The sequence below is a fragment of the Homarus americanus genome, unplaced genomic scaffold, assembly GCF_018991925.1.
Source record: "Homarus americanus isolate GMGI-L3 unplaced genomic scaffold, GMGI_Hamer_2.0 scaffold52711, whole genome shotgun sequence".
NCBI classification, from domain to species: domain Eukaryota; kingdom Metazoa; phylum Arthropoda; class Malacostraca; order Decapoda; family Nephropidae; genus Homarus; species Homarus americanus.
In genome coordinates, this window is record NW_024737034.1 from 1,002,937 (window position 1) to 1,022,145 (window position 19,209).

The following is a 19,209-nucleotide window of genomic DNA, read 5'->3' on the forward strand; positions in this document are numbered from 1 at the left end:
AATTTCCACATCAATATATATTACACCTTTTTAGATACTGCCCATAATCATTCTCTTCTCACATATTCCTCTTACACTCCGGTCTCTACACCCCGCCCCATCTATTCACCATGTCCGCCTAATTTTCCTCTCCTCCAGATCCCATTTCCACTATTCCACACCCTCAGGTCTTCTCTTCTCCACTGTTTGTCTTCTGCATTTTTTTCGTCTTCACAATCCTCATAATTTCCTTTGCTAATATTCTTCCCACACCAACTCACTTAACCTACCACAAAATTCCTTCTGAGGCAACACTCTTCCTCGTCTTTGTAATGTTTACCCTTGTTTTAGTAATCTTTTGAAACACAGAACAGTACTGTGTCATTTTTCCTCCACGTGTATAATAAAACTGGATGAAGTGAATCGCAAGAGATTAAATAAATTATCCTTTTAATACATTCTTTCCCGCTAATGTGTTCATAGTTTTACCACAATTTGCTCTGTATGCTGTGTCCTCACTCACCGTCGGCATTTTGCACCAGACACACAATTCTTCTGTTGCTCCTTATTATCCGTGTTTACTCTTCGTGTTTCATTCAAATTATAATCACTAATCCTGCTCCTCCTCCTCCTCCTCCTCCAGCCTCACCAGATCCTTCAGTATATACCAAATTTTAAAGTAACTTTGATCATATCATCTTTAGGATCACCTGAAGATCTGGTACCCTAGCTTACTTCATCTGATGATTAAACTACTTTAACACAAACTAAGCTAAACTAAACTAAGCTAAACTAAACTAAACCAAACTAAACAAAGCTAAACCAAACCAAAACAAAACAAAAAACCTAGCCTAGCCTAACTTAATATAATCTAACTATAACCTAGTCAACCTAACTTAACCTAACCAAATCTAATCCCGAATTAGCGGTTAATCATCAGGTAAAATAAACTGGGGTGTCTAATCTTCTGGTGATCCATTATTTATCATCATATTACAATAATATCAAACGACAGCGAGCATTCCTGCCATCCTGGACAAGTGACTTGTCCTGAATGAATTATGAGGTGGTACAAAGTCACCTGTTCTGGCCAGATCTGTAAACACACACCAGTCATGTCTTGCCAACACCTAAAACACAAGACAATATTCATAAGGGCCACCACCTTAAAGCGAGACATACTGGCCAAGTACACACGACGTCACTATCTTCAGCTGGTCTCTCGTGGAACCCATTATCCCCTTAGCCCCGAAACCCTGAAGGATATCCACCGAGTCTTATCTAGAAAATGGATAAAACCTAACCTAACCTAACTTAACCAAACCAACCAAGCTTGCGTTTAGGTTCATGACTTTCTTATTGGCGTGTTTGGGGTTCAGAGGTTCAATTCACTTGCCTGACACTTCGTTATGGTACAAGACCAAGCACAAGGTTCAACTCCAGATACAAGTGTGAACAAATTGGTGATAATAATTGGAGCCTTATTTTTACATTAGTTATTCATAAGTGTTATGCGGCTTGTGCAGTACTAGTGCTACAGCGAACGTGTAGTATCAACGCTACAGTGAACCTGCAGTGGTAATGTTCTCTTTTTAGACATGCCTATTTAGTACAAGTCGACGTCACAAACCAATTCATGCTTTCGGAGAATATATTCGCCACTACTTCTTCTCTTTTCACTAATTATGATGTATATCAAGAGAGATGAGACCAAACACATAGAGCAACAGACAATAATGAACATTTTATAAAGAGTAGAAACAAGTGTAACAACCAAAGATTCACGTAAAGGTGTCGTTTAAGAGCGGAAAAGTCGCTCAGGTGAAAGGCTACAGCAGATCTTTTATAGTATTCTATTTACCCTTGCGTTTCCTCACCCCAATAGCCATTTATCTGCAATAAGCTGCAGGGAGGAGGGCTTCTAAGCCTAGTACAGTCAGCTAAAAAAAATCCGCTATAGTGTAGTAGTGATAATATAGTTGTAGAATTGCAGTGAAAATGCCGTTATAGTACTCGAGAGAACATGGAAAACTAGCACTAAAATGAACATGTAGAACTAGTGTTGCAATGAACATGTTATAGTAAACATATTATGCGTATTTAAGTGTATATGTAGAACACGAGTTATTACACTCACCTCACACACGCGTTGAAATATACTGACAATTAACCATAAAACACTAAACGATAGTCAATGTAAACCGACCGGTCACATCATTCCGGTAATGTCAATATCCTCACACAGTCCCTCTGTGCTGTACAGCCTTCCGACTATTCATGGGTGAGGTTCCATCATAGTATTTCTGGCCGCCACAGCCCACGATCATCCTTCGTATATATCAACCATGTTAGAACACCTGGCATTTAGGGGGGATTAGTCAAGGTGGGGGAGTCATACAGGTGTCAAGGGCAACACCAACCCCGAGAATTAATGAAAGGGAAAGGGGCATCCTAGATTGTGGTGTGCAACTGTGTCTGACAAATTTCTAGTTTTACAAAAAATAAAATTCTAGATGTTTATAATGTTTCAGCTCGGTTAATGATATATCATGTAGCTGTAGTTCCCACCTCGAGGCATTATTTAAACGATGAGAAGTAAGGGAGTGAGTGAGTGAGGGTAAGTCTTTTCTTCCCCATTAAGGTTAACACACACACACACACACACACACACACACACACACACACACACACACACACACACAGCTACAGTGCACCATCACATGAACTCACTCTTACCCCATTATTCTTTACTGGTACTCTACCTATTCACCCAAAATCCTGTCCCAAATATGCCATCTACTCCAGAAAATAAAGCCACACACTCTACCATTTGTAAATCGCAAAACATGATCATATTTCCGCCTGCCCTTCATCCTCATAGCTTAGAGAGGTGCTGGGAGACGAACAAGTACAGGCAAAAGCCCTCAAAGTTGGCACTCTTTGGCATCGCGCTCCGGTCAGTTTATTTTGGGACGTGATAAAGTGGCACCACTCTATGTATTACCACTCACGGCCTCGTATGATAATAGGGAGAAGAGTGAGATAGACAGAACATGTGAACTCAGTAAACCTTCTAATAAGATTAATATCATTCTATCTGATCTACCCCAAGTTTCAATATTTTCTTAAGGTAAGTAACAGGTAGAGCGCCCTTGACTTGAGTTCTCTATACAACCAAATAGCGAAATCTAGTAATAAACTTGAGATTTAACGTAAGTTGAGATTCACCCCCCCCCCACACACACACGTACGCACGCACTCTCTCTCTCACTCTCTCTCTCTCTCTCTACGTCTTGTAATTCACTAATACCTCATATATCAGCTAAACACCTTCAGAGTCGATCTTTCTGTTCAAGGTATAAATCACTTCCGTCTTTACCATCCATATCTTTGCTCGAGGAGTTTGTTTCCGTCATCCAGTTTTCGTTTCCTATATAAAACAATTTCTTCGTTTAATCCTTTTATTTTCATTTCTAAACAACAAGCCTTTTGCCATCCCGGCTCACACAAACCTGCCAATACGCAGTTCGAAGAGTGGATGAGTTTGTATCAAAAAGCAGGTACAGTAGAGTACTCCACAGTTTTCTGAATGTGAACACCATGACATTTACTCGTGTAACTCTGAAAAGACTTGATATATGTATTCACAAGCCGTACTGTACTCTATTCTCAAGTGCCGAAAGGTAAAAATATTCAAGGAACTGGGTAGTGGTCGGGGTTGGGTGGTGGAGAGATGTTAAAGTAAACCTCGAGTGTTTTTGCAGCCAATATTTGCTTCATTGTATCATAATATGCTATGCTTTATATAAGGTCAAGCTTAAAAGTTCAGGGTCTCGTGATCCGTTTGGTTCAATTGGCAATGATTTAGCCATGGCGATTATCTCGTTTGAATACGGTGTGAGTTATTACGTCATAGTCCATTTGGCTTATCCATTGTTCACTTATAATCCTCTCTCTGGCTTAGTCTTTATTCATACACTCTTATGGAGATTTCTCCCTCCCTTTATTTTTCTCATTTGCTTCCTTTTCCCTCTATTCCATGTTATGGGCCTGACCTACCACACACAGCAACCCATCCGCTACCGTACACAAACAAACCTTTTGTCGCTGTTTTTTGCTGACCCAACTGCAGCAGTAGATCCTACACCTCACCTCCGCCACAATACCACACACGACACTGTTCACACTGGCTCTTGAGCACCCCAGGTGAGCCCCGCACCATCGTCATCTGTGACAACGTGGTCAGACAATGCGCCCTCGCTGTCCCAGATGTTCGTGGCCACGTGTAGATTCTAAGACAGCATGATCACCGAGCTCCCAGTGTTCACGACCATCTGTGGATTTAACCCTGTTTGTATTGGAGGAAAGACTACCACTGAGTCACGTCTGTTGTTTCTTACGTGACAGTGAGTGTTATTGGATTAACTTAGTATTTGCCTCCTCTGTTTTTTAAGGATCCTTTCTACTTTTGCCTGGCATGAGTCACAGTTCATCAGGTAGTTGCTTTTGGTAGTGGTCGAGAGTGTGTGTTGACCGGTGCTCCGAGTGGTCCAGTTATTCGGGTGGAAGTCATTAAGCTGCCACTTGAGCACCCCGCTAACTGACTACTTCATAAGCGCCGCACATTTTCCTGCAATAAATCCTTCACTGAGTCTATTTACGCTGACCACTTGAAGCTTTACACACTTCTGCTTGTTAATGAGCCTCCCGCCTTCCACCACAAGCTGGTTCTCATACTCAAGTTATTCTAGAGAATCTTGTAATTTTTCGGCTTTAAAATAAATTATAATTCTACAGTCACAACTCTTGCTTAATATATCAGGACATCTCTATTATAGCTGTTAGCGAACAAAAACAAATAATTTACTTCAGCAGCCGGGAACAAACCGAGATTGATCTGCATTATCATAACGAGAAAATTTCAATTGCGAGTCACGACAGAGTGCTGCTACACGGACACAAGTTCGGTGATTTTCTTGTTTTACCCTGAAGCAAGAGTTTAAATATTGCTTCGCATGGAATTCATTGTGATTAGTTTTTAATCTGTTCTGACCTTGTTCAGTCTCTTATCAGGTACTGGCCCAGTTTGAGCTGGATGTGCAACTGTGTCCGGCTTATCATTATATCTAAAATCATCCTTAAACGTTTAACTTGTAATATACACTATCGCCAAGTTACCGAAAGAAATTACGTAATTAGCGCTTATTTCAACCCTGTAACCTCCATTTTCAGTCACAAAACCTTAATTATTCTTTTCTACACACCACTTACAACCTTTTGCAAGCTGCTGTCATCACACCACCCAAAACTGCATCACCTACAACCTCATCATAAAGCGTGCTTCCACTGCACCATAACACCCACAACTTGCCTTCATGGCTCTCTTGCAGAAACAGTCATCAGCGGGGAGACACACATGGTCGTGGCCTCCCGTCAGCTAATGTACAGTATTCAACGAGATTTCAGACACGCGCTCTTCCTACTGGGGAGGAGTCCAGTAGGTGTTGATATATTCCCAGGAGTCTTCCCTCTCCCAGGGCATTATGCAGTGGCAGCGTCGTTGTCACTTTATATTGTTTTATCGGGTCATAACTCGTGTGTTATAAATCCCCACGAGTTATGGTAACAATACTTCTCCATGAGCACTATGTTATGTAGCATCTGTCATCGTGCAGCTCTGTTATGTTATTGATGACGTTAAAATGTCATACATTTTCAAACTTGTGAAATACTAAAATTTATAAGAATGAGAACAACACATTGATCCTGATGTATATATTGAAACGTTTGAAATATTTGTCTCTGATAAATACTGACTGACAATGGAGGCAGAGAAGAGGAACACCTTCTTTATTCAGCAACCTTTTAACTCCTTCTTCCTCCCACAACAAGACTGCTGGTCCAGGAAGCACCTGAGGCACACGTCATGGTCATCAGACGGCACTCGTGCGAGGTGCCAGTTCACGCCGGGCGTTAGTTTTTCATGAATGTGATCCACCAAAATAGAGCAGCTGAGAGTGTACAGATTTTACCAAGTAACAAACATGATACACCTGGCCGCCCTACTCTTTTAACCCAGTAGACGTGAGTAACCAACCAACCTCTTAAAGCACACTTTAAAAGTCTAATAACTGATTCACATGTACTGTCATGTGCCTTTAACCGCCTCTCAAGTGGCTAAAAATATGATAGTCACAGACGTAACCAGACTTGATAATGTGGGTAAAACCAGCTTTGAGTACAGTCAGCACTCCTTGGCCTGATGGCATCTGCAACGATCACTGACTGAGGCCATGTTAATTTGGTAAGGTTGGTATTTCTGGTTGTGTGATGCATTATATAGCCAGTATGATGTACTTTTTATATCACACACAGTTAATACAGAGAAACTGTCAGAAATCAACCACGTAAATGAGTGGTGTTCAGAATTCTTGGTCCGGTGTATCATATTGTATAACACCATAAAAATGCAGAAATTTTTTTTGTTGACGTACATCGGAATTAATGGTCAAAGGTGTGATCACCATAATGTTGGATATATTAGATCGAATCAGGAAAGATTAGAATGTGTAGCCAACTGCGTGTGTGACAACCACACGCTTGTTTGTTTCTGCTGGGAGTTATTAAAAACTTGTGACTCATCCCTCTGCCAGTCTTGGTCAGGCAGGACACAACGCCTAAGGATGACCAGAGTCCGTGGAAGACAAAAATTAACTTCAACCAAACAAGTCCAAACGACTGTTCTAACCTGTACTCAAAGGTTGGGGCACACATTTAGATATCTATTGCCTTCCATATTGAAAATTATGAATGTCTTATCTATTTTACTCATTCATTTTTTCTCTCAAACGACAATAAGTTCAACTCAGCTACGGAACATAATAACAGATTATTTTGTCAGGTGTCCAGCGTCGTAACACAGGTGAGTCACGGTGCCCAGGTGTATAACATTATAAGACTTCATATTTAAATAATTACACTATCCTTCACCCCTGAGGCCTGCGTTATCTACAGCCTGTAATTACTTGACGCCCAAAAGTTATATCATCCCTTACCTCGGTGAACCCCTGGAGCGTTAATCGCGAACGCCAAATCACGAATGATGCTCGTTTACTGATGATGCTCGTTTACTGATGATGTTCGTTTACTGATGATGCTCGTTTACTGATGATGCTCGTTTACTGATGATGCTCGTTTACTGATGATGCTCGTTTACTGATGATGTTCGTTTACTGATGATGCTCGTTTACTGATGATGCTCGTTTACTGATGATGCTCGTTTACCGATACTAATTTATTGAAGCTCGTACAATGAGGCTTGTGTAAGGACGCTACTTTATTGAAGTTCGTTCTTATCTTTTGTTTTTATACCGAGTTAATTTTCATCAATATAAACTCTAATGCAAATAAAACCATCCCACTATGGCTGCGCTGAGCAAACTGGATATATTGTCTGTGTCATATACTAAAACTGTATTATCTTGTCAGTGTTATTTATTCAAACTGGATATACTGTCATTCATACCGTATATACTGGAATAGTTTGTATAAGTTGTATATTCGTAATGATTTAACATAAACAACTGGCCCAAAGATACTCTAAATCTACTACTACTACTACTACTACTACTACTACTACTACTACTACTAATAATAATAATAATAATAATAATAATAATAATAATAATAAGTAACCTATCGCTAATACCCTGTTGTCTCTGTACCCTAATCTGCCTTCCTGTGGTTTAAACTAATCGGCTATTATCTTCCCTCTCTTCTAATCTTCTTTCCTCCTTTCCTTGTCTCATATTCTTCCTATCGTCTCCTCCCATCTCTTCACACTTCTTTCGTTATCCTCACTCTTATTTTACTAGTTACTTTCCCTTCTTTCATCCCTTCTCTTTATCCTTTTTCTCTCTTCTTTATCCTCCCTTCTCTTGTTCTCCTCTCCTTTCTTATCCGTTCTCATCTACACTTCCTTCCTTCCTTCTTTCATTCCTTATCTTCTCTTTCGGTGTCTCTTCCCTCCTGGTTACGAACTATCTGATTATTATCCCTTTCTCTCCCCTCCTTTTCATCCTTCAAAGTATCTCTTCTTCTCTACAGTACCTTCTCTCCTTTCCTAATCCTATCTCCCCTCCTAATCACCTCTTGTTCCCTCCTCCCTACTCTTCCCATTAATTATTCTCCCTAAGTTACCTCTTCCGTCTTTATCTCGTTCCTTCTCTTTCCTTCTTCTCATCTCTTACCACCAGCCCATTCTTTTCATAGTTTCTTTCCATACTCTCCCCTCACATTTTATGCACTTCCTTTCACCCTTTTCTTATGTTTTTTTTTTACCTTTCTCCCATCGCCTTTTGTGTCCTTCATCCCTTTCTCTCTTCTTTCCCCCATAAACTCTTTAATGCTTTCCCACATCACTCACATCCCTTCGTTCACCTCCTCCCTTCACTTCACTAAACCGTTTCACCCACCGCCTTACGTCAGACCGGGACCTTGGACTGTACGATGCTGTCCTTAAAAAACAAACACGTAAAAATCAAGAACTCGATCTAGAAGAACTGAGAAATGCATGGAGGCCTGACAGTTGTATCATTACTAAATATGACAAATATTGTGACAAGAGGTACCGGTATGGTCAGCACAGGGACAGAACCAAATAATGTGATGTAGTCGCAACCAGAAATAGGCTAGGATACAGACACCTCTGGTAAATTAGTGAGGCTGTACCCACAGAACACTCAGCATGTAAACTTTGTGATAAACCTTTAAAACATACACTTGAACACTATATTATTAAATGTGACACTGTCAAAGACTTCAGGCCACCTGGCTTATTGCATCCTGAACTATGTAATTATTACCTTGAATCAGGAATCCTTTAAGATATTTTGGCATTTGGTCTTAAATTTTACAGCCCACACTGATTAGTCCTCAATTATACTGTAATATGACTCTAATGAATTTGACCTTCTCTAGTATCTCCTCTTGTGTATGAGCCTCTGTCCTGCGTGACAGTGATCAGTGATAGCACCCTCAGTGTCAAGACCTGACTGAACTACTAAGATTAGTCTAAACTGTAGCTCAATCTTGACAATAAAACTCTGTTAAACTAAAACTAAACTTTTCCTCGTTTACTCTTCCCCTGTCTTCTTGTCACTTGTTCTTCGTTCTCTTTCTCCCTCTTCCCCTCACAGCCGCTCTATGCCTTTCCTCAAACTCACTTCTCCCTTCCCATCACACAATTTCCTCCTCCTCTTCCTTACCTTCACAACATTTCTATGCCTTCCCTCGTCACTGTCTTCTTTTCCTCTTCCTCTTCCTTCCCCTCACCTCTCTATACCTTTCCTTCTATTCGACCCTTCTCCCTATTCCTCCTCCTCCCCTCGCCCTCATCATTATCAGGTCGTCTCGTATGCTATTACTTTCACACACACTTCTTTTTCTTTTTCTTCAATATCCTTCCTTCTACTATTAACCTCTTATCTATCCCCTCTTCCTCCTTCTTTCCTTAATCTATCTATACTCTTCCTTCCACTCACCTCTTCTGCTCATTTCTCCTCCTCCTTTCCTCCTCATTATCAGGTGGTCTCACGGTACTCACCCACGCCAGGGAGGACACAGCTAATGATTCTTTGGACAATATCATAATGACTTAAAATTTCCCTTTGTGAATATTCATCCACATAATGGTGATATTCCTGCTCAAAGGGAACCCACCCTTCCACATTTTATTACTGTTTACCATATCTAATTACAGCACTCATTCACTCACTCATTGATTCACTCTTCAATCACCCATTCACTCCTCAATCACTCATTCACTTACTTATTCACTCACATACTCATTCATTCACGCCTCAATTACTCATTCACGTACTTATTCACTCAAACACTCATTCACTCGCTCAAGAAGTCAATCGTTGGTCACTCACTCACTCATACGCGTCAACTCATTCTAAGGAAATCACATTCTTAATAATTCACAACATATACGACATAGGTAATAAGAGTGATAAACTTCACCAATAACTATTTTCCATTCATTGCATTATCCACAAACTGCAATGTTAGGGACAGTGACGGTATTGAAATATGATAATTATAATATTGGAGTTTAAAAACGAGGTTGATTCTATAACAGCAAGATTGAAAAGACATCACTATAATTACGATCATGCAAGTAACCCTCCCCCCAAAAAATAGAGTTTATTCCGTCTACATACCTACGAGCATTATACCGTAAAGCATTCCACAAAATTATACCACTTTTATGCTGAAGTCCAGGCAGCTATAATACACCCAGGGTTTATTTAGTAACAATAATAATGCCATAATTCAGATATACCAATTTAACCATGATTCTATATTAACATTATCCAAATTGTATATCAAAATAACCTCAGTTTTATAAAGACAATCATAATTCTATACTAATATATTCATCAATATATATTAATTATCATCATCATCAGTAGAGTCAAAATACTCACACAAAGAAGCAACGTTAAAGAAATGCCTAAAACAACCTTCAACAACCATACCTGTAGATAAAACTCCACCAGCTGGCGACAGATGGCAACATTTCCTCAGTAACATCACCCTACATGGCCGAGACTTAGAGGAAGCGACTGTATACTTAAGAGAGAGTTTCTGTGAAGTATATGGATAGTTTTACATGGGTAGTTTGGAAGACACTCTTACTTGTATTTTATGAACGATTTGAAGATATAGATACACAATTCAGATTATTTATGGTGGAGAGAGAGAGAGAGAGAGAGAGAGAGAGAGAGAGAGAGAGAGAGAGAGAGAGAGAGAGAGAGAGAGAGTGTGTGTGTGTGTGTGCGTGTGTGTGTGTGTGTGTAGGAGCCGTGGCCTAGGCGATGCCGTAAATGCTCTACAAGCTATACAAGGTAATGGATTAAATAGACCCCCAATCTTAATAGGCTTCTAACCTAACTTGATCTAACCTTGGCTATAACTCTAATGACTCCTTAATCCTAATGGGTCTACATCCTAATAGTTAGATTAAGTTAGGGCGGAGACTATTTGACCTATAGACAAATATATCAGCACATCCTCAACGTTGACTTCATATTTATGTGTATGGTAATATACATAATGCAGTCGGGCAATATTTACACAAGATAGGGTGCTGCAGAGGGTCTACCTTTGAATATACCCTAACACACAGGCTGAATATCAAACAACTGGTCTGATCTGACCAAATCTCACCAAAACGCTTCTATGTTATAGCTGATTATAATGATTCAATAACCAAGTTCTCAAAAACGGTCTGAAAATCATTATTTGCTGTTCTAGATACGAGCGTTCAAAAATCTTTCAGTGTGTTTGGAAAGTGAAGAAGCGAAGAAGAAAAGCATAAGATACCAGTATGAAGTAGATAATATCAGCCTCTCGTTCTTATCATGTCAAATTCAAATTTTATAACCAAACCTCTTATTGAAAGTCATCTCGAGGTCACATTCATAAGAAAGGCATCATGGATGTGAGTTGACTGGCATCAGTTCCATTGTGTCTCTCATCAATGGTTTCTTTCTGAGGTATTGTCAACATCGAAGGTCAGGACAAGGATAAAGATCATCATCAAAAAACACTTGACACCAAAGCAGCAATTTGATTAAATTTGGTCCTTTGTGGTTGTTATAAAATTACATGTTGCAAAATAAACAACTGTACACGTCCTGACAGCTTACAGGACAAGAATGAGATTTTATTAAAATTGTTTAGACGGTTGACCCGGCATCGCCACGCGAGTAGTAACCTTTTCATATTCACGCTAAACCTAGCTAAAAACTACCTAACCATTGATAACCTTAACTTCAATTAATTAAACAGTACCTAAAATATCGTAAACCTAAAATACCTTCATCTGATTAAAAACAAAACAAAAACGTTCAGAAACATTTTTGGTTAAATATTATCCTTTGTCTATCTGATCGAGTAAAGGTGACGGATGTATAAGCGACTCACATCATGTGTTTATCAACGTCTCCCCCATCAGGAAGTTGTGAGAGAAAAGTAAAAGTGACCACCCTACTATCCTCCTGCCCATAGACAGTTGTTCATTCAGTTATTAAACGATACCAAAAAAATACAGATAAATCCCTTTACGCCAAATAATTATAATCATAGACGTACCAACACTGGCACGTAAACCACACACTCCACCTACAGCCATACATCACGACACTACCAACACTGGCACGTAAACCACACACTCCACATACAGCCATACATCACGACACTACTGGCACGTAAACCACACACTCCACCTACACCCATACATCACGACACTACCAAAGTAATTCAACACTCCATGACATAATCTCTTCACACAGCCCAAAAGCTACTACAAAATGTAGTCCTAAGTTAAACTATTCCGACATATTTTTCTCAACTCTTATAACTTACCAGCCATGGCCTAAATGATATAACTACAGAGAGAAAATATAAAATCTCTTTCAATCCATGTTTGTAGAAAAGAACGAAAAACAGTTTACGGCAATAAGCCCCACTGGAAACTGAGATACTGAGCGAGATGACCAATCCTTCACTCCGACAACCTTGCTTCACCTCACGCTCGACCTTGATATCAATATATTAAAGGCCTTTTGCCCCTTACTGTTCTGAATACGTCAATAACCTTCCAAATAATTTGTCAACAAGTTTATTCTCCCTAAACTTCACTGGGCGTTTCTAGTTACTCAGCATCTACACTTGTCGATCTAGTCAAAGGATCTGTGAAATGGTTGACGTATCAAGCGGTTTCCTCATTAGTGATGGATAACGTATTGGCTCCTTCCTTGTTCTAAATCTGTATGTTTTTCCCACAAATGTCTTTCAAATTAACACGAATAAAGTATATGACAATCGATCTCACCCCCGTCAGATATAGTTAATTCAGATTTCACTTATGTAAATTAATCAGATCCTTTGTGGGTGAAGACAAATTATATTATTGTTACCTGACTGTTTATCACTTCTCCTTCAGGTAATCAGATCCCAGCCATATGGTAATCAAATTAATTCCTGCAAGGTGTTGATTAATTATCTATTCGCCAGGTGAGCAAAGTTATTCTTAATCAGGTATCATGATAAATTAATAACACTATGATATTTGTAAAGTAAACAATATTCAAATGATGATAAATAAACTCTAGTAGAATAGAAAAATATTAAGCAAGTTGTCAAATAGAATTGTAATACAAAAAATTCTGCCTTATTAAAAAAATCACCACTGAGGGCAAGAAAGAGCAGAAGGCGGGGAGGAGGAAGACGTGATGATGAATGAACGAGAGAGAGAATAAATAAATAATCACCTCTGAGATATTATCAAGGAGACAGGTAAGAGGAGAAACTTGTGAACTGGGCAACAACAAAAAGAAAATTATGTTCAAACTTCAACATATAATAACTGACTGGAAATAAGAACAGAAAAAATACATGGAATAAACGAGCGGCGGAAATTAATTGTCAAAGAAAGAAAACATCAAAGACTAATAAAAAAAAAAAACCCACTCCAGTCCACTTGAGAAAACATAAACATCAACCACTCAACGAAGATAATAAAAATACAAGAACAAACGAGATATGAAAAAGAAGCTAGAAAATAAGGCAAAAGAAAAAATCACGAAAAAAAAGGAAATAGGAAAAATATATAATAAACAACGGCACACAACGAGAAGAGAAAACTGAGGGAGAGGGAGAAGCTCGCAGAAGTAATGGAGGATAGACCAAGGAAAGTAAAGTTATAAAAGGTATATTCAATGCTCTTAGGACGAGTTCCGAAGTAAATGGAGTTGAGTGCGCCTAGTGAATGCCAGTCTAGGAAGCGGGGAGGAAGGTTGTGGGTGTGGCCAGGAGATAGACGGGGAGTAAGGGTGAGAGTGTTGCCAGGAGGTAGATGAGGCAGGGAGGTTAGGGGTGTGGCCAGGAGATAGACAGGGGAGGAAGGTTGTGGGTGTGGCCAGGAGATAGACGGGGAGTAAGGGTGAGAGTGTTGCCAGGAGGTAGATGAGGCAGGGAGGTTAGGGGTGTGGCCAGGAGATAGACAGGGGAGGAAGGTTGTGGGTGTGGCCAGGAGATAGACGGGGAGTAAGGGTGAGAGTGTTGCCAGGAGGTAGATGAGGCAGGGAGGTTAGGGGTGTGACCAGGAGATAGAAGAGGAGGAAGGTTGAGAGTGTGGCCAGGGAGATACGCGAAGAAGGGAGGTGGCCCGGTTCTCTCACACGTTCAGCTGGTAGTCTAATGTCAGCCGCGGCGGGAAACCAAAACTTTGTCAATGTAATTAATGAATCAATCAGTCAAACGCACTTCTGTTATGAATCCGTCATCTATTATACTATTAATCTGTTTGTTCATCTACACAGTTTCTTCTACCTTTGTTCCTGTAATAAAATAACTAAAACAAAATGTCTCAAAAGAAAAAACACAAAACATAATCAACTAAGAAAAAAATGCTAACAAATCAATCGAATTCTCTTAAATTAAAGTGTATTCGTCAAATCTATCCCACATGTATACGTTTTAGAGTTAAATCTGTCTCACATGTATACACTTATAAGTTTATAACAGACACTTCTGAAGTTATATTATACGGCTACTGTAAATTAAACAAAAAATATTCCTCATTTGACTCCTGCTGTAGGTCATATCAGTAAGTCGAATCTCTATTTCCCTGAGAAGAGAAGCTGAGAGTTAATCAAGAGGAAAATACAACGTGACTCAAAACATAAAGCTGAAGAGACAGTCCTGAGGAAATTATCTTGCACAATGGTTAAAATTCTGAAAATTAAAAACATATGAGCGACCTATTACGAGAAGCAGTAAAAGAAATGAGTGAAAATTTTAGAAAGTTGACACATAAAAAGGTATAATATTTTTCCCGTTTACGAGGCGGTGCGGTGATAACTTGGCGATGCCCTTGCGGCTGTATAACATACAATGCCAAGAATGTTTCGGGCCAAGATGTGTCTGCAACGAGGAACTCAGCGGTCTAGTTGTGACTGACTTTACATGTGATACTCGGTAGTTTATAGAATGTGGTATAGCACTATCTCCTAACCTTCCCTGGAAATTATGTCTCAGTCCACAAGAAGTGTACTGTTCACCTGTCCTGTACGGTCGACGGAAGAACAAATTCCAGGTGACCGAAGATCTTGTACCTAAATATGACTGTTTCTTTTTTCTGAGACCAACACAACAGATGGAGATGGGTGTTCCATGATAGAGGTAAGAACTGATGTGAGCAAATATATAACTTGTTCTCTGCTCAAGTCTCTTCAATATCCAAAAGTCAAAATAATCAAGAAAAAATAATTATCCATCCAGATTTACAATCAAGATTATATATTATCACTGATTTTTCTTACATAAGAGGAACATAGATATTTTATATACTGTGCACGACAACACAAAATTTCATTGTTTGTTAACAGGTCAACTGAATACTCTGAAACGAAGACCACCAACATGAGGCAAATCACACCCTCTCCACCAACGTCATCACACTCCCTCTTAACTGCCTCCGTCACCACACACCCTCTCCACCAATGTCATCACACTCCCTCTCAACCATCACGGTCACCACACTCCCTCACAACCACCTCCGTCACCACACACCGTCTCATCCATCACGGTCATCACATTCCCTCTTCACCACTACTAACACCACCACCTTCCCTCCCCACCACCACACACCCTCTCCACTCCCGCCCAACAGTGATGCCACAGCGGCTGCCGGCCAGAAGAGCCGAACCTTCTTACCTGATATTCGTAAGATGAGAGCATGGGTGATGTAAGCAGGGCGGGCGTGGCACCCGGGTGCTCCACAACCAGGGAACCCTCTCTGGCCAAGTGCCGGCGGGGGTCACAACACGCCTCGCTACTCACTCACCAACACACTTACTGCCTGAATTACTTTCTGCCCTGGACACTCACCTTCTTCATCCATTGATCTTCACGCCAGCCAGAAAACTACTCATCCTCTCCACAAGCCCTCGTGACCTACACAAGCGTGCCATCACTCATGGATGCCCAAACTCGAGAAGAACTTAAGAATGGAAAGATTCAATCTGCGAGAAATACTACGACACATCTAACAATACACAAGACATCTACGACAGAAACCCTGAAGCATAATGAATATAGTATATGACAGCTGCCATTCTCTGGTAAAATATTCAAGTCTGCGTCTGATTCCAAGGTTTGCTCTCTAACCCCCACAGGCCAACCTACGACCAAGCTTCTTGGGTGAGTACTTGATCAAATAAGGTATTGATACCTACAGCCCGTAAACCTGTACATCCATAATACAAAATTAAGCGAACGAACATTGTGTTATACGTCATAACACAACATACTATAGCCAAGTTCAAATTTTGCACGTAACTGACAAGGAGTAGTTGTAAAGATGAACCGAGGAGTGGACCCATGTACGGGTATATTAACAAACAATAGACGATTGTAACCTACTGTAGTGTACAAGCGGCGTCAATTTCCTACACTTCGATAACCTTGTGGAAAGAGAAGAATTTCCCTCACAAGTTAGATAAAAACTTGCAATCATAAACCTCCCGGAGGACCCTGACCAGCATTGTATATACACAAACATGTGATCCTTTTATTGGAAAGACAATAATGCCGGCCTTGACGAAATAGGTTAAGGTCATTCACATGAGAGCTAACAAAGAACTCTGCCAACAGCTGAACTCGTGCACGGTTGTTCATGCGTCTGGAGGGAGGGGGGAGGAGTCTGCTCGACGTTCACTACCCAGAGGTGCACTGATGAGGGCCACGAGCATCTTTGAAAATAGATCACTCTCACTCAATCAAAAAGTGCGTACATCATTGTAGGTAGAGAGGCACATAAATCACTACTGGGAGAATACCGCTGGCTAATTGTGTATTGGTAAAAAATATATGACTTCACGTCCCGGTGCCCACGGACGGTAGGACTCTGCTCATTATCACTTCCACTTCTTTCTCTTCCTCGAAAATGGAATCATCATGGGTCATATCTCCTGCTTTTTGATAAGTAACGATTATGAAACCTAAGAGAACATAATGAGTTGAAAATATAATGTACTATAACGGGGTGGATAAGTCACGGCCTCTCAAAACATCCCCTACACCACCCGTAACCATGGTGATGATAAGCCTACGTGGAGGGTAATTTCTCGCTGTATAAGTCGGGGAGGAACACCATCAGCGCGGACTGAGGGGCGGTCACAGGGTGTGAAGGTGGTCACATCCTACTGATAACTGTGTTCTTCGGCTTTCCCTCGGTCTTATAACATCCACGTCTACTGTGAGTCCTAGCCTCATCTTCTGGGACCCCCATCGCCCTTTCTTCTGTTACATCACTCCCTGATACCATAAAAAATCACAAAACTTTTACTTTTTTCGTTTGATTCTTCTACTTTTCATGTTCTTTTGTTGCTCACCATCATTTTCTCCACATCCCTGCTTCATCATCTCACTTTTTTTATCCACAACACTGCCCCATGATGAAGCGGGGCCCTTCCCTCATTAACCTGGGCTCACTATCAGTCAACGCCATCAACACTGACTTTGATGAATACCTGATGTTTTCTTTAGCACGAGTTAAAGGCACGTAGTTCACGCGGCTGCGGCTGCTTGTTTTAGTGTCCTCGGTTTATCATAATATTTTTCGTTTGTGACAAAAAAAAAAATAATGAAGGGTGTTAAGGGCGGTGGAATAAGACCTCCTACGTCATTATTGGCATAGTGTCAAAATTAATGTTTCTAGAGGAGCATAATAACGAAAGGGGGAAGAAAGGTAGAAAGAAAGAAAACAACATCCTTGATGCAGAGTAATGTAAACAGTGTATACACCTATGTCTTCTTGGTCAACCTTTTGCTCGCACTCCCCGAGGTCGCAAGGGTTTAAGGCGCTGGTGGAGGAGAGTGCGAGGTGAAGGCTAATAGTAAGCTCCAAAAGCACCATGTTTGGCCGCCCCACCAGGTAATGCGGAGTACCTCCTTGACGCTCCGCCCATCCTGTTTACACCAAGTCCTGGGACAAACTTCCACCTCCAGGTCCGGCATAATCAAATGTTTTCCCTGTAGCTGTCTGCCACATACCTTTATACCGGCAAATACATAGTCAGTGTTAAGCGCGCTTCTATAAACTACTGTTAGTAATGTTAAACTACAGTCCGGAGGTTATTCCTGTATTTGTGAATAAAGGGCTGAACCATGTGTATTATACTATGTAAAGTTGTTGTCTTTTTTACTGTCATCATCCGGAATTTGTTTGGGAATTAACTGAAGATAAACATGGTGAAGGGAGAGGGGTCCAGAGTGACGCCTCTATATTATACCCGAGTCATCACTTGAAATGGTGAAGATGGTTCCTCTGTTCCTCCCTGTGTTTTCATACGTGCTGGCGTTATTTGTAATCGTACCTTTCATAACAGTGTAATGGTATTGGTGGCAGATAACCCACGAACCTTGATGTTCTCTCAATAATAAACTGAGGTTTGCGTTAAGTTTTCAGTGACTTTAATTATCACTGTAGGATGAAAAAATTAGCTAGGAATTACTAAATCAGTTCTTACTAAATGAACATATACCTATACAGGGTCATGGAAAAAGAACGACCACGCTTCAAATGTTTATACTTTATCAAATTTGGGCATTGTTTTTCCCTGACCCCATAAAAGGATTCTGTGTCTGGCTGTTGTCTTATCTCGTCCTCTTTCATAATATATCTGGCACTAACTGAAACACTTAAGAAACTAACATCTTCTTTCTATCAGCCAGGTAACCTCTCTATCTCTGCCTGGCCCTCACATGGACTACATATGTGTTGATAAATATTGTCTAAAATTAAGTTATGGTGTTTTTGTTTTTTTCAGAGAATATCTAATTATACTTTCATTTCCATGTTTCACTCACTAATTCTATCAGTTAATTTCTATGTTTCTTATGTTGTAACTCATTTCATACATACCTAGTTTAAGACAAGCCAGCCCTTAATAATAATAATAATAATAATAACAATAATAATAATAATAATAATAATAATAATAATATACACGAATGACATAATTACATCACATTTTAAGTATCGTTGCCATTGGGGGTCGATGTGGTTCGTGGTTTTGTGAACAGTAATACTTCACCAGTTTCGGGACGGTTGGTACAGTCAATCACAGGTATTGGTATACACCATTATCTGCT